The 10,687-nt window shown below is 37.6% G+C and overlaps 1 long non-coding RNA gene across 3 annotated transcripts in view; it reads left to right on the forward strand.

Annotated features, from left to right (window-relative positions):
• LOC110265987 overlaps nt 203-10,687 on the forward strand; it is a 10,878-nt gene continuing 393 nt past the window's right edge. The window contains exons 1-2 of one of the 3 annotated variants that reach the window (XR_002352738.1): nt 203-841; nt 9,101-9,737. This is a non-coding gene — a long non-coding RNA (uncharacterized LOC110265987). Of the gene's footprint in view, nt 842-8,548; nt 8,832-9,100; nt 9,738-10,687 lie in introns of those variants that run through there. The other 2 variants (XR_002352740.1, XR_002352739.1) reach the window with 2 other exon arrangements.

Genomic DNA, 10,687 nt, shown 5'->3' on the forward strand with positions numbered 1-10,687 from the left:
GGAATATCAAACCATGCTCAATCCTTATTGCTAATGGCTATAAACAGTTGAAGAATGATTACTCCCTATTCACTAAGTCCAAATCACACTACAAGAAAAAAAGTCTATGACTATGTTTTTATGAGAGTGCTCATTGAATAGAGATTTGGCCACTTTTTTTTTGCAACGCTTCAAAAGCGTGGCAAAAATAGTCAATGACTACGTTTTCATGAAAATGGCAATTGATTCGAGATTTAGTCATATTTTTTTTGTCACGCTTAAAAAAGCGTCCATAGAGAGAAACCGGCACGCTTTTAAAGCGTGACAACAGGGTTTTATTATTGTGGTATTTTAAAAGTGTAGCCTTCCTAAAAAAATATTTTAAAGAGCTCGTACCCTTCAAATTAAAATGTCTGAGTTATTACTATCTTTCAAAGTTTATCTTTCTCCTTCTTCAAAGACCCCTAAGCCCTAACTCTTTCAAACATTAAGGCCCAACTCGTTCAGAAGATAACCCTAAGCCCTCTCTTCATTGTGCCTCACCCTCACCTTAACTCCGCGACGATGACACTCTGAAGAGCCCCAGCGCTCCACGAAGTACCACATCACTCCGCAAAGAACGTCGCTGCGCTTGCAACGCCTCCGCCGGCAATCCCTCTTTCGGCACCCCTAACCCTCATTCTGCGGTGACTCTCTGGTGGTGACTCCCTCTGCTCACTTGCCGTCGCAAACCCTCCGTCGATGCTCCCTCTGTCGCCGCCCCCTTCCCTCGCTGGAAACCCTTAACCCCTTCCGTGTCGCTCCCTTCCTCGTGCAGGCCGGGGCCCTTCTATCGATGCTTCATTGCTGGTTTTGAGAGCTGGTAAACCTTATTTATTAAACTCTGTAATCAAACCAAAAAACAAAAGAGAGTTGAAGTTTAATTTAAGTAGCAAGTCTCTGTAATCAAACCAGTGCATATGAGTTGGTTGTGGTTGTGTTGTGTTGAATGTGTTAGCTGAATTGATTTATTTTGTTTGCTTAATATTATTTTTGGGTGCTATGGAATTATCGAATAGAATAGAACTGATGTTATTAAATGCCGAATTGATTTATTTTTGTGTTGTGTTGGGCGGCTAAAGGGGAGCACGAACATAAGTTGAGTGTGGCAGAGATGAAGATGTTGAGATGGATGAGTGGTCATATGCGATTGGATAAAATAAGGAATGAAGATATAAGGGAGAGAGTTGGAGTAGCACCCATTGTGGAAAAGATGGTTGAATCGCGTCTCAGGTGGTTTGGACATGTGGGAAGAAGACCGATAGAACATCCAGTCAGGAGGGTGGATGAGATGGAAGATGGACAAAAGGCGAAAGGCAGAGGAAGACCTAAGAAGACCATCCATGAGGTGGTCAAACGAGATCTACATGTAAACGGTCTCTCTGTAGACATGATACATGACAGAGCACAATGGCGTCGTTTGATTCATGTAGCCGACCCCACTTAGTGGGACAAGGCTTTGTTATTGTTGTTGAATGTGTTAATAGAATTGATTCACCATAGCACGCTATTTGATGTTATTTCATATACGAGTGTTTCATTTATGTCATAATTAGTAATACAACTCTAAATCTTTGAAGTTTGACTAATTATAATCCATAGAGCATGCTACAAATAATTTTTATTAAACTCAGAAGAAAATTGAAAAGCTGCATGTCTATTGAAAGTTGAAACCAAATTAATACTACTGTTTTAACTCGTTCCTAGCAGTCAATAGCAGAAATAGGCATTTGTTTTAAATATGCATGTAATGTTGTTACAAAGAATTTGATCCTTGTTACTTATCTAGCTTAAAATATGTATTGTTTTTACCTTCTTGTCCCTGTCTATTTTTCACTTATTTTTTTTATTTTTATTTTTATCAGAGAACTACTTACAATTAGATTCCCAGCACTTGAAATATACGAATGGAGTGAGACAAGGATTGTGTTTTGGATGAATTCCTTGAGAGAATCATCTCACAGCATCAATATATATACATAGGTACAGAAATAAAATTCCTTAATGCTAGGAGATACAACAGAATCAGATATCTAAAAACAGAAACTATATCAAAACAGAATAACTTATATAAAGCCTATATCTCTCAGAATAACTTATATACAGCCTATATCTCTAGTCTGATATTCAACACTCTCCCTCAAGCTGGAGCATATAAATCATATGCACCAAGCTTGTTACATATGTATTGTATCCGAGGACCCCAGAGAGCTTTGGTGAAAATATCTGCAAGTTGATCGTTGGAGTTGACAAAGGTTGTTACTATTTTCCCACTTTGCAACTTCTCCCTTATGAAATGGCAATCAATCTCTATGTGCTTGGTCCGTTCATGAAACACAGGGTTGGAAGCAATATGTAAGGCAGCTTGATTATCGCACACCAGTTCCATCTTACTCGGCTCACAAAGCTTAAGTTCCTTAACTAATTGCTTCAACCATATAAGTTCACATGTGGCAAGTGCCATAGCTCTATATTCAGCTTCCGCACTAGATCTTGCTACAACATTTTGCTTCTTACTCTTCCAAGATATCAAGTTTCCACCAATAAAAACACAATAACCAGATGTAGAATGTCTATCAGATGGAGATCCTGCCCAATCTGCATCAGTATACTCAACAATCTGGTTATGTCCTTTATCTTCATACAACAAACCTTTTCCTGGAGCACCTTTGATATATCTAAGGACTCTAACAGCTGCGTCCCAATGACTATTGCATGGGGAGTCAAGAAACTGACTTAGGATACTTGTGGCAAATGAAATATCTGGCCGAGTGACTGTCAAATAATTCAATCGGCCAATTAATCTGCGATATCTACCAGGATCTGCAAGAGGTTCTCCTTGATCTGGACTAAGTTTTGTGTTGGGATCCATTGGTGTATCTACAGGTCCAGAATCCAACATTCTAGTTTCTTCAAGAATATCCAGAGCATATTTTCTCTGTGAGATACAGATCCCAGCATTAGATTGTGCCACTTCAATTCCTAGGAAATATTTTAACTTCCCCATATCCTTAGTCTAAAAGTGATCAAACAAGTGCTATTTTAACTGAGTGATTCCCTCATGATCATCTCCAGTAATGACAATATCATCCACATAAACAACCAGATATATGGAGGTCGTGGAGGAAGAATGACGGGAGAAAACTAAATGCTCTGCTTCACTCTGAATCATGCCAAATTTAGAAATAACAGTACTAAAGTGACTAAACCAAGCTCGAGGGGATTGTTTCAAGCCATATAAAGATCGGCGTAAATGACATACTAAGCCGAAAGACTCCTCCTGAGCAACAAACCCGGGAGGTTGCTCCATGTATACTTCCTCCTCGAGATCACCATGTAAGAAAGAATTTTTAATATCAAGTTGATGAAGAGGCCAATGGCGAATGGCAGCCATAGAAAGAAAGAGACGAACAGAGGCCATCTTTGCAACAGGAGAGAAGGTATCACCATAGTCCAAACCAAAGTTTTGAGTGTAGCCCTTAGCCACAAGGCGGGCTTTTAATCGATCAATGGTTCTGTCTGAGCCGACCTTAATAGTATAGATCCAACGACAACCCACGGTAGATTTGCCCAGTGGCAATGGAACAAGATCCCAAGTACCAGTAGAATGTAAGGCAGACATCTCCTCAATCATAGCCTGATGCCACCCTGGATGTGAAAGAGCTTCTGCTGTTATTTTGGGTATAGAAATAGAAGACAAGGAGGAGGTAAAAGCATAGTGCAAAGATGATAAACGATGGTAACTACGAAAATTATAAATAAGATTAGGATTACGGGTGGAACGAGTACCTTGTCTGAGAGCAATAGGAGGACTACTGCTAACTCCCGAAGAAGGATCCAAGGACGGTTCAACCACGGGTTCAGGAGATGAGTTATCTTGGACTGCAGGCCGTGGGCGGCGATGATAAACCTGGAGAGGCTTTGTGGGAATAGGAGGCCCATCTAAGTAAGGAACAGGAAGCACCTCTGTAATGGAAGGTGAAGTGATGTCGGGTGCAGAGAAAAAAGGGGTATTCTCAAGAAAAGTGACATCTGCAGACACGAAGAAATGATTAAGAGCTAGAGAATAACAACGATAACCCTTTTGAAATTGAGTGTACCCTAAGAAAACACATTTGATAGAACGAGCAGTTAACTTGTCTTTGCCTGGGGTAAGATCATGGATGAAACAAGTACAACCAAAGACTCATAGTGGAAGAGAAAAAATGTGCTCATTAGGAAATAAAATGGAATGAGGAACTTGATTTTGCAAAATAGAAGAAGGCATACGATTAATTAAATAACATGCAGTCAGAACAGCCTCACCCCAAAACTTAAGGGGAACATGAGTATGGATAAGAAGAGTGCGAGCAGTTTCAATCAAGTGACGATGTTTACGCTCAGCCACACTATTCTGTTGAGGGGTATGAGGACAAGACGACTGATGTAGAATGCCTTGGGAGGACAAGTAAGACGAAAATGGTGCTGAAAAATACTCACGAGCATTATCACTTCGTAAAATTTTAATTGAAGTTTTGAATTGGTTTTGAATTTCAGAATAGAAAGACTTGAAATGTGCAAATAATTCAGATCTGTCCTTCATTAAATATAACCAAGTGCAATGAGAAAAGTCATCAATAAAGGTGACAAAATAACGAAAACCAGAATGAGAAGTAACACGACTAGGTCCCTATACATCAGAATGAATAACAGAAAAGGGAGACGCAGCTCGTGTATTGACACGACTTGAAAAAGAACTACGAATATGTTTACCTAAATGACAAGTTTGACACTCTAAGGTAGCAAGACGAGATAAACTCGGGACCATAGTTTGTAACTTCGAGAGGTTGGGATGTCCCAGGCGACAATGGACCACGTCCGGAGACTCAACAGCAGCAACAGAAGACACAGTAGTAGTGGGTAAAGCAAGCCGATACAGTCCTTGAGACTCACATCCTGTACCAATCGTCTGTCCCGTCCCTCGATCCTGCACAATAACGGAGTCAGCAAAAAAAGGTAACAGAACAATTAAGAGAACGAGTAAGTTGGCTAATAGAAATCAAATTGAAAGGACAATTGGGCATGTAAAGAATAGATTTCAAAGGTAATGTAGGAAGAGGAATAGCTTGACCTATTCCCTTAGCACCAATTTTAGAACCATCAGCCAAAGTGATAGAAGGAAGAAATGCAGGGTGTTCAAGTTTATAGAGGATAGAAGAAGTACCAGAAATATGATCAGAAGCACCTGAGTCAAGGACCCATGGTCCAAGAGAAGAGGAATGAGAGATACAAGCAACAGAATTACCAGAGTGGGCCACCGAAGCAACGGGAGTAGATGCCTGCTTTGAAGCTTGGTACTTGAGAAACTCATCATAATCATTGCCAGAGACAAATATCCCTTGTGGTTGTGTGGCGAAGTAAACGTCAGATGGCTCATTAGTTTGGACAACATTAGCTACCTTGGTAGGACGACCATGGAGAGCATAACATTTATCCTAAGTATGACCAATCCTATGGCAATAGGTACAACGAAGGCGAGTACGATTACCACGACCCCCACGACCGCCGCGAGTGGGCACTTGAAAGGACACTTGAGAAGAAGATTGGGATGCCAATGCAGTTTGGTCGAAAGTATGGGTCTTAAGAGAGGGGCCGGATTGCAAGAGTCATGCAAATACGTTCGCAAGGGAAGGAACGGGTGAGGTGCCCAATATTTGTTGTCGAAGAGATTCAAGTTCAGCTGGCAACCCAAGTAATGTAAGTACCAAAAACCGCTTTCCCTGTTGAGCATGATGGTCATCAGCATTAGACACATAAGGAAGGAGAGTCGAAAACTCTTCCATGATAGCTTCCACAGCCCCAACATAAAATTCCATATCAGTTCCTTGAAGCTGTAAACTACACAGCTTCTTAGCAACATGGTAAAGTCTTGCAATGTCATTAGTGTATAAAGCTTTAGCACGGTCCCACACATTTTTACAAGTTTTGTAAGCCGGAAACATAGTCAGCTTTGGTGGATCAATAGTCTGCCACATAAGGTTACCTAGCTAGGCATCAATCTTCTTCCAAGTGATTTTTTCAGCGGTGCGAACATCATCAACAGATTTAGTAAGGTGGTCTTCATAGCCTTGGCCCATGAACCAAAGTTCCACAGAATCAGCCCAAGAAAGGTAATTTTTGGCACTCATCAATTTTTCAGAGGTCATTGTAGCGGTTCTAGAAACAACAAATGTTAGAACAGCCGGTTTGCCACCATTGGAGTTGGTGTCGGAGGTTACCTCAGAAGACATGATGACAGACACTCAGAAACGGCCAAAAAATACCTGCAGAAGGGAAACGAGGGCCGGAAAAAGCCTAGGCAGCGGAGCGTGACGTTCACGTGCGTCTGGAGTGGAGGCGCGTGAGGACCACGCGTAGGAAAGGGGCGGCGCGTGCGGCGGTTGACGGCGGTGAAATTTTGGGGACAGGCCGAACTTGGCTTTCCGGTTCTAATTCTGGGGTTGCTTCGGAGTAGGTCTGATGTTTGACAAGGTTTTGGCCGAAAAAACGGTTTCTGACGAAGAGACACAGCTGATAGTGTCAGCTGGTGGGAAAAAGGAACACGGCTGAGAGATTGCAGTCGGAAAAGAAGAAAAACAAATAGAAACCAGAGCTGGGTCGGGACCCGCTCTGATACTAACTTGAAATACACGAATGGAGTGAGACAAGGATTGTGTTTTGGATGAATTCCTTGAGACAATCATCTCTCAGCGTCAATATATATATATAGGTACAGAAATAAAATTTCTTAATACTAGGAGATACAACAGAATCAGATATCTAAAAACAGAAACTATATCAAAACAGAATAACTTATATAATGCCTATATCTCTCAGAATAACTTATATACAACCTATATCTCTAGTCTGATATTCAACACCAGCTATGCTTGCTTCGTAAAAAAAAAACTTTCTTGCAGAAGAATAACTGGATTTCAAGTACTTTTGTTTACTTTTGATTTTTCTGCCCAATGAGTCCTTTGTCTTTTCCCCCTTGAAACTCTTTTTTCTCTAGTATTAACTGTTTTGTTATTAATTTCAGTTTCTTCCACAAGATTCTAACAAAGTTTCATCTTCATTTTTGTGTTCTCATTCTATTTATTGTTTGTGTACTAAGAAAATTTTATATTCTTAATTGATGTGAATCTTGATGTCAATAATTAGAATTGTTCATCCATTCAGATTTCAGAGGTTCTAATCTGTGGTTGTTTGGGTTGTGGAGTTCCTATTCTTTTCATATTGCATTTTCTGAATGCTACTTGAAAATATTTTGCAGACTGAGAATAGAAAAGAAAGTGAGAAAAGGACACTACAGGATTAAGCATATGTTCTGAGTTGCTCGCTCATGCTCATGTCTTTCCAAGGTGATTACCGTGGTCAGAAAATTCTGTAAGAAAAAAGAGGGTTGAATAAGATATATTATATTATTCTGCATATATTTTATAGCAAATCTTTTAGGTTGAATAATATTATTGGCTGTTATTGAACAATGGAAGAATATCTTCATTAATTGATTTTGATCAATCTAACATTAAACTCTTTTATTTCTAGCTAATTGTGTAAGATTACGACAATTATAGTTATTTTATGATGAAGATAGAATTACATAGATTTAATATTGAGCTTATTATAGTGTTTGATTTGCAAAAGTAGTGAACTGATAAGTAAATATAATGATGATATTTCTCGTTATTATTATTCTAAAATCTTCACAATAATAAAATCCTCACAACAATAAAATCTAATGTTAATATTGTTCGTTATTATTATTCTTATATACATGCAATTCAACTATGACTACCTATTATATATGCTCCAGGGAGTTATTACTATATGAATCAGGTATTGTTTAAGTTTAAGTGTTCGATAATACCTGAGCCACTTGCATTGTTATTGCAATCAATCACAACAGAGACATGTGCGATTCAAAATTAACCAATCAATTAATTAGCTGCTGTTGCATCTATATAATGGCAAATAATATCATGAAATTAAATAGCACTCCTTTTAATTTTTGTTTACCTTAGACATAATTTCAGGGTTTGTGTTAGATGTTTCTCCGACCCATTCCCTCCATTCAAGAGTAAGACAACTCATAAGAAAAGTAAAATAAAAACTATTTAGGAATGCACTTTTTCTTGTCTTTGTCTTCTCTTAAGAAAATTTAATAATTTAATTTAGCTTGTCAAATACTTAACACATACAACAAAAATTAATTAATTAAATATTAAATTATTAAAAAAAATAAAACATAGGCTGACAAGTGTTAGGGGCCACTTCACCCTGGTTGAAGATGAGAATTAAAATTCTCAAAAGAGTTTATATTCATGTATTTTTTATGCTTTAAGGCAAGAAAAAAAATTTAATTCTCAAGAGAATTTTAATTTTATGCTTTCCAAACACACTCTTAAAGTTCCTTCACAAAATATTATTAGAATTTATCTTACATTTGAATTAATACTAATTGGTGTTTTTTTTAAACTAAAAGGCTAATAAATTCATGCATCATACACTATATTATATATACATTAGTCAATATAATCAATGCACATTTCTTCTATTTTAGTATTTACTTAAGTCTAAGTCTATTTTTGTTCAGACTTTTGATAGTTATCTATCCACTACTACGACCACTTCTTTTATTTTGCTGCTCCTATGGTACTGCTTTGCTGTTACTGTGGTACTAATTATCTACTGCCGAATTACTATTCCCTGCCGTTGCTACCTCTCTAATTCTGCTTCTGCTGCGCTACTACTTTGGTGCTGTTGCGGTACAGATTAAGACAGCAATTAAGGTTGGTTCATGCGAATTTGAAAACATCTATTAACTTGTTATTGATGTTATGTGTACAACTTAAGTGCTTTCCTAAGGCACTCACTTCAGAACCTTCTTTAAGAATTGCTAAAATTTAATTTTCTTTGCTATTTATGTCCAATGCCTTCAAAGTATTTTAGAGACTTGGACAATATTGTCTTAGTTAATTAGGAAGCTAGACTCGCAGTTAGTGAGACTAGCAGTAAGGACTTCAAACTAGTAACATAGCTATCTATTTGAAATATACAGGTTTTTGATGGATGTGTCCAAGGATTGGATGGATACACCACGTCATGAAAAAGAATATCAACTTGGTATAGAAAAAATTTTATATTTTGCTTTTTCATCAACGGGAGTTCCTCAAGAGGAAGAAATTCAATGTCCATGTGCAAAGTGTTGTAATAGACTTTGGTTAAGGAGAGATGAGGTGTATGACCATCTAATATGCAACGGATTCATAAAAGGTTATAGGCGGTGGTTTAATCATGGGGAATCACTTGTTGCTATGGATGTTGACAGTGACACAGATGGTGAATATAACTGTAATGATAACATTGATGAGTTGTTACGTGATAGATTCAGAGATGCTACACAAGTTGATGGACAAAACATGGGGTCTAACGAAGGTGCAAAGGAATTTTATAAATTTGTAGACGAGGCAAGCCAAGAACTATACCTCGGGTCTCATCATTAGAGAAGAAGATGGATGGTGTATGTGGTTTATTAAAGGTATTGGTACACCAAGTCAATCCTGGAATGAGTGACGAAGAGGTAGCAACCTTAGTGCAAGTTGCCCAAAATTCTCCTTTGGATGCCTCAAGTAGCAGACTAAGAAATACTCCTCACTCCTTTGAATCAACTCACATTCCACCCAGAGATGATGTAAGTAACTATCTTTTCCATATTATTGTCATAAAGAGATACTGATAAAAAGAAAAAAAGAAGTGGTCACTACCTTGTTGCTACTGTTGTCAGCTGAATATTCTAGTATTGGTTGTTGAATTTTCAGATTGTGTACTATTGATTGCTCTTTGTTTTGGATATTTGATATATTCCCATTCAAAGTTGTTGACTTATTGTTATTGTTGTTGTTGATTTTGGATATTTGATAGTGAGATAAAAGATTATAGATGGTGTTGATGGTGTTGAATTGGAGTGAGGTGGGAGTTGGGGTTTAGGTAGGTGTTAAATTGGAATATGAATTTATTAATTCAAAGTTGATTTTAGGATGCGGTCTTTTTTTGTACTAATAATTGGGAAACATACAGCTTAGATGTACACTTTCCTACCACTTTATTATATATATAGTTATACACTTGATGCATGCTTATGTTAATTAAGCAAAAGGGTAAGTACTTTGATTATTAGTTTATAGTTTATTCTAATATTCTAGATTTCATGGACGATGATTGTTCCTTCTAGGCCCCTTGGTTAAACTCTAACTGCTTGCTTTTGAAACTTAATTTGTTTCTTTAATTTGTCTCTACCTTTCTGCCCAGGACAATTGGAATTATTATTTGACTCTTATATAATATTATTATTTGATTTCTTTGTTTTCACTTGTGTAAAATGTTGTTTGACTCGTTGCATTGAAATAACTAATTTGGTTAGTAAAAATATGTTAGAGATATATTCGTTCCGTCACTAGAATACGTATACACAATCTCATGTTATGTAAATATTTTAGTATACAGTAGAGATGTATGTTGTATGTTTCTATAAGCTCTGCAGATCCTCTATTGTTGTGCTATCTAGTTTGTTATATGCATTTTTTTTGTTGCCTTTGTTTTATGATGTTGGGACTTGGGATGGCGGTTTTGTCCTTTTGAACTTGTG

Source organism: Arachis ipaensis, chromosome B08 (genome assembly GCF_000816755.2).
Source record: "Arachis ipaensis cultivar K30076 chromosome B08, Araip1.1, whole genome shotgun sequence".
NCBI classification, from domain to species: Eukaryota; Viridiplantae; Streptophyta; class Magnoliopsida; order Fabales; family Fabaceae; genus Arachis; species Arachis ipaensis.